Here is a 7,430-nt window from a genome sequence, read left to right as displayed (position 1 = left end):
ATTACCCCCACCACCGCACTCTCCGTTACGCTACACTTTTGCCTACATGACTTCCAGTATCTATAACCTCAATTACCCCCACTACTATACTACTAAGCCACGCCCATTCTATTTCTGTTACGCTACACTTTTGCCTACATGACTCCCTGCAATCTAATTTATAAGACGTTGTCACGTCAAAAATGAAGTGTAAAATGAAATTATAATATACCCAACCTGATTGTTGAGGTAGGTTAAATAATATTGTGAATAAAAAATTGTGAAGGATAAAAATTATTAATAAATTCTATAGAGACAAACAAGTAAATTAAAACATAGTGTCGGATTTACACATCCAATTTTGTAAATTTATTCAATTTCATTTTGGTGCTCACTTCGATGTGAAATCAAGAGAATGTGAATCACATGTTCCAACCGACAGCCTGGTCACTTGTTTGACCACCAACGACGCCTTTCTTATGCTGGCCAGCGTTCGTCGGAAGAACCACTGGAACGTTCAAATTTACACCACAACCTCATAGAAATCTAGAATAAGGCGTGAGGAGAAGGCGGCGGCACCCTTGGACCAGACACATCAGCCATTACCACAGGATAGTGAGCAACAAACATTCTCTCTCCTTTACATGCCTCTTCGGGGACTAACCTTTGTATTGTTATAAATTACATATATGATTACATCCAATGGTCCCTACATCTCACAACTCATTTAATAAAACTATAAACAAGTAATAAAGGGCTCCCAGTCGTAATATACGCATTGGGCAGTAAAGAAATATGTTTTTTGGTTATATTCATATATACAAATAGTGGTTGTATTTTATAGGTTCATTTTAACCGTGTTAAACTGACTTGGGCATAATACTCAGCAAAGTTTAATAAACCTATGTGAAACTGTGATATTAAAATTAATAAATAGTGGGAGATGATAAGTAGCAGAGTTGGGCAACAATTATTCTATTGACAAGAGACGAATAATTTTTTATTCGAAGTTTTTATTCGATTGACGAGAGACGAATAAATTTTTATTCGAATAAAAATACGACTAAACAATCCGAATACTTTTTTATTCGATTTAAAATACTATTTTAATCGAATAAAAAATTAGTCGAATGAAAAATTATTCCAATAAAAAATTAGTCGAATAAAAATTTGATTTCTTTTTTTTAAATTCACTTATTTTTTTAACCACCTTCAATTTCTAATGTATCAAAGTCCTATTTCACATACTCAGACGAGCACAAAACGAAAATGCTATCGATTTTATGATCCCATATCGATTTATTTTAATTTTTTTTATTTTTAACACATAGGGGGCAATTTTAAGGTTTTCGGATATGCAGAATATGAAAATGCTATCGATTTTAACATTCCTAACATGTCAGGGTCGTTTTATACGTTTTGAGGAATGCAGAATATGAAAATGATATCGATTTTAAGATCTCTTATCGATTTATTTTTACTTTTCCGATTTCTAACATGTTAGGGCCTCTTTACCCTAACATATGTTAGAAATCAGAAAAGTTAAAATTAATCTATACGCGATCATAAAATATACCTATGTATAGCTGTAAGACAAAAAATGTCGTCTTTATACAAATAAGTATTCGGATTGTTAATCATTTAATTTTTTCGAATAAGAGATTATTTTTCTATAAAATGGACGAATATAAAAGTATTCAAATGGTTATTCGAATTGTTTTGCCGGAATAATTGATTATACGTGTTAAATAATGACGGATAAAAAAGTAATCGGATGGTTAATCATATGTTTTGTACGTATAATTTATTATTCCAGCATTCACAGTGTGCACTTTTAGTACAAGAGCCCAAGAGGAGAAAAAAGGCAGTTATCTCACCCTAATTTTTTATTACTTTAATGAAAGCTATGTATAATTGATAGTCAAAACTGATGAGTCTAAAAAAAAAATTTAATTTTTATTTAAAGAAAAGCAAATTTGCTAAAATGTGAGCCCTAATTGAGTTATTTACGTTAAATAGTTTTCCAGATATAGCTTTTTAAAAAGCAACATTTCATAAAAAATTTGTATGGGATGTACTGCATGATCAGTAGTTAGTGAAAACCAAAAAACCATTTGACGTACAGATGTCTATTAGCATTCAAATTAAAGCTAATTTAATGAGCTATAAAGTAGTTTCTGATGTTTATCTTCGTAGAAGTAATAGTTTACATGAAATTTGCTAAAATAAATTGATTTATAGTTGTTAGGACAAATTTTCATTTGCCAGATTTATATTCATTTGTAAATATCATAAAAACTACTACCTCTACGAAGATAAGTGTCATAAACTACTTTATAAAAATCTACTGAAAGATTAGTAGTTTAATAAAGTAATTAAGTAACGAGAATTACTGTTGGAAACTTGAATTCGAAATTTTGCACGATCGCAAAACTTTCACTTACACTATACTCCTTACATCGGTAATTGAAAGTAAAAGTACACGAGAATGAGAGTGGCAATATCACTGAGTAAAAGTGTTCTCATTGGATTAGGCAGTATTTCGCCAAGGGCGAGCAGACCTCAAGTCCATTCGGAAACATTAGGTAAAAGAAAGATATATAATTCCGCATTTCAAGAAATACCTCCATTATTTTATTGCTATGGCATAAAATTCAATCATTACTGTTTAAATTTTTACTAGCTATAACCACAATAAATTATTGAAAATCGAGCATAAACTTCATAATTGTACATTGTAATTGTACATACAATACACACAATAAATAGCACAAAAATATAGGTGAAGAAGAGGTTTGCTATGAGAGCATCAGCCTTCTGGGATGCTGGCAAAAATATTAAGGATCTCTTCTATGATTGTTGCCTTCTTTGATTTGTTTTCAACAAACATACTTAGATAATTAAAATGGCAAACTATAAGTTATAATAGGAAGAATGGAATTTAAAAAAGGTCCTTTTTCTTTGCTCCCCGAGTATTAGAGAAGTATATGACCTATAATTACGCTCATTGAATCACCAATTACTTTAATTTGGTGTAGCATACTTAAATAAACATATCAATATAGATTATTCAAGTATATTTCACTCAGTTTAACTGATAAGATACCACCTATTAGTAATCCATAAAGATGAAATAAGAAGTTGAGTAATGAAATTGAATTAATGATTGATTGAACTAAATATACAGGAGATAAATAGGGGGAGAATATTAAACTCAGATAAGCATTTACAAAATACTCAATCTACTCAGAATAGGATCATAAATGGCAGGATAGAGATAAACTTAAAAAATATTCTCTTACGAACTTATTGTTATGACATATTTATATTAATTCCAAATGATTGAATCATACGATCCATTGAGGGCAAAACTGGTGTGAGCCTGTACTCACCAGAATCCATTTTCATTAAAAAGTAATTTATTAATTATAGAGTAGTTTAACTTCAAATATCTCTTAAGCAGTTAAATTTTTGTGACTGATTAGTTTTAACAGGGGAAGCCTCACTTAAAGCTTTACTTCCCCCTGAAATGTAAATATCTCAAATGTCCAGTTTTGACTAACACCACTTTATCAATCAATGGCTCACATAATAGGAATAAAAAACGCAGGTAAATGAAAAATATTATTGTTAAGACGACAGCTCAGTCACCTAGTCACATACATTCTATCTTCCATCAAATATGGTGCTAGGTTTTTATTTTTAACTTGTATGTGAAGGTACATCAAATCCATGTTTCCAACCACATCAGCCCGAAAACTGCAAAAACTTCACCTTTTTTCAATTTTTGAGTATGAAAGTTGTTTTTATTGACAAAGACTATAGTACAAGTTTTTAATTAATTTTTCTCCGATATGAAACCAAATTAGAATTTGTAGACTAAATAATCTCTGAGATCCATCTTAGTAGGTCCACACTTTGAATTTTGAAATTTATTTTTTAAAACCCATGAAGCACTAGAAATCGAAAGGTTCACCAATGTAAAAAATTAGTACACAAAATTATATAGAATATGCACTATTTTAAGATACACGGTAAAGCAGTAATAAAAAGTAATTAAAATAAGTGGAGCCTTATTAGAGTCATATATAAGACATAGTTTCTTTAAAATAGTAAGTTTTATATCTTTAATACCAGATAAAAGTAATGTTCTTACCTTGAAACAGTAAACCTTTCTCAAGCAACTTACCTGTATCACAGCTAAGAAAATCCATAGGTATCCATAAAAGGACCTATGTCTCAACAAGTTCAACTCATCCACAATAAAAATAAATATTTGAGTTCCTTTTTTTTTCTATATATTACTTTTCAATTTGTGTCATTAATGCACTGCCAAAGAACATGCATCAAGCTAATACTAGAAGGACTAATGTTTTTAGAAGTATTTTGAAAATTCAATTTTAATAACCTTTCAGTGCAATCATTAATTTATTTTCCTATCATTATATGACAAAAAATTACCTTTATTAGAATTTAATAATTCTAATTAAAGGTATATATATATATATCACAACCATAACTTTTGTCAAACACAAGTTGTAATATTGATATTAATCACTGTAGTAGCTCATCTCTACTTATTAAAAACTTCATTTTTTTTTTTAATATATTTTTTAAACAATCAAGAAGGTTAATATATCGCTGCTTTAGAAGAATATTGATGCAACAGTAAAACTGACTTTATTGAGTAGGCAGGTTGTGATAAGTGAATTATCAATATTTTTTAGCCCTGTAATTAAGATAACTTTTGCCTTAAAAATATGAAATAAATTCATAACAATAAAAAATTTAAATCACACATCAGCACACCAACACAATAAGTCGATTTTACAATTGCTTTATAATACTTCTGGAGGAGTAGTGATATAAACTAAGTTTAAGGAAAAATAATTAAACTTTTTGATATTAATGTATTTTACGATTTTGCCATACATTCCTTGCAAGTGATAAACCTTAATACTAGTATAAACAGGCACTGCTAAAAATCAATTTGAAATTTGCAACTATGTACATAATCTAAAGTTAAAAACAATAAGTGTAAATCTATTTTTATATATATTTATAATCTATAAAACACTTCTGTACATTTCAGTCATTTATGATACATAATATTTACAAATAACTATCATATAATTATATAAGTCTATCAATCATATTACACATTATGCCTTAAAAAAAAATGGAAGGAAAACAAAGGGGGGGAGGAATACATTGACACATAACCACATTTACCTCTTTAAAAACAACTAGATAATAACTGAAAAGAGCCCTTTTTTGAAATACAGGCTTATCGATGAATAGGCGACTAACTGTCAACAATTAAAAAAGCTTAGAAAAAATTAATACAAATAATCAACTATTTATCACTAGATGTTTTAAAATAAATATATAAATCACTTTATTTAGCTTTTAGGAATAATAAAAAATGTAATAAAAAGAAATACTATTTTTCAAAGAAACATAAACAAAATAATAATAAATGCATTTATTAAATATGTAATCGCAGGTATTATTAATACCAGAAGGATTATTTCATTATATACAACAATACTGATAAAGTTTATAAAAAATTTGTATTTCTTTTTTTTTTATTTTTCATGTTTTTTTTTTACAAGAATTAGGCACGAATTCCTCAAAGTGGACTAAAATAATAATGGATATTCATTTGAAACAAAAACCCCATGAGTATAAGTAAACCATTTTTACTAATCCATATAAATAGCATTTTAATAAAAAACAAATTAATATCACATTGAGTTAACATAGAGAAGAAACATATAAAACAGAAATTGTAATAAATTTAAAATAACGAAGTAACCTTCATTATTACTATGTAATACTAATGCCTGGTTACAGAGGTATAGTAATTTCTTAAAATAATCATATCATTTTTTAAAGAATATAAACAAGTAAATACATAAAATAAAATTTTAAAAAATGAATCGATATATTAATATGCTCAGCATACAATAATATCTTAGGCCTACAGCAGTAATATAAAAATATAGTCTTGCAACATCACTTTTAGCGTTGTTTCTAGTACACACATCACTCTTCAAAAACCTTTTGATTAATATTATTAAAACATCAGCGAATGGAAAAACTAAAAATAAATTAAATCAAAGCTAGATTCAGAAAATGGCTTAGTCCTTTCAAAAGTCTGGTTACAGTTTTTTTTTCTTATATATTATCAATTTTCTAAAAAACTCAACAGTAAAATATAAAATGTAGATACAAATATTGTTAAGAGTACTTTTTTTTTTACCAATTATTGTAAAGTGGCATTAGATGTATAATACAATATTTCATAGCGTTTAAAACAAAAATAGTTTATAACATACAGTTGAACCCTTGTTGAATTCCTGTTTAATTTTTTTTTTTTCAGGAGCTATCAATTTTAATAGAAAAAAACTTTCAGTAAATATAGTAAAATTCATGAATTGAACGATATCCAATAGCACTTGAAAATTAAGTGAATCCTAGAATTTTATTTTTCAGAATAAAATTAGACAATACTTTAAAATAGCTCAAATGGTAGATAAACAAATTTTTTGAAGCAGCACATTACACAAAAAATAAACTAATTTGCATTTACTTATTTATTTTTTTTTTAAAATAATATTACACACCAATATTCGTTTGTTTTTCTTCTATCTAAAAGATGACTTCTAAAAATTTAACTTTAGTCATTTTTAGAATGTATAGCTATTTTATTAATGTAATTAGGATGAGTGATCAGTAATAAGGATTACTGTATAGTTTTTATTCCTGTACATAACTTTATTCAATAAAGATTCAACTGTATTTCACTATTAAGACTGACAAGCCACATTTTATCAATTATAAGGATTTTCTTAGTACATATGAGGTCAGATATCAATTTAAATATTTTATGAAAAGAAAAACAAACATAAATAAAATTAGAAAAAATTCCTAAGGCACCAGTAAATTTAATGGAGCATACGAGGAATCGAAAAGAACTAATTATATAAATACTTGCCAATTTATTGTAAATCTATTTCATTATTGCTTTTTTTTTTTTAATCTCGAAGATAAAAATGAAAACCAAAAATTGATATAAAATAAATACTGTACAGGATTTCATCCGTAAATATATAAATATTTTTAATACTTTTGCTTCAGAAAATTACCTAAATGGCTTTTACTAATCAAAATACTTTTTTCTTACTTTAAATATTTAAAAATTATTTTTATTACAGAGCAAAAATATTTTGTTCTATAAATTTTTAAATATCTGCTCTTTAATGTATTAATTTATACATATATATTTTAAAGAAAATTTTCCACAATTACCTTGGTACTGTTTTCTCCAATATGAGAAGATATCACAGGATGCTAAATAACATGGTGTAAGAAGTAATAAGCTAAATATTTTGAATATTGCTAAACTCGGAAATGATACTATGTACAGCATTAATCAGTTTAACTCA

This window comes from Halyomorpha halys, unplaced genomic scaffold (genome assembly GCF_000696795.3).
Source record: "Halyomorpha halys isolate HHAL.00 unplaced genomic scaffold, Hhal_1.1 Scaffold703.1, whole genome shotgun sequence".
NCBI classification, from domain to species: Eukaryota; Metazoa; Arthropoda; class Insecta; order Hemiptera; family Pentatomidae; genus Halyomorpha; species Halyomorpha halys.
The sequence above is the reverse complement of the archived record's forward strand: the minus strand, read 5'-3'. Positions refer to the sequence as shown.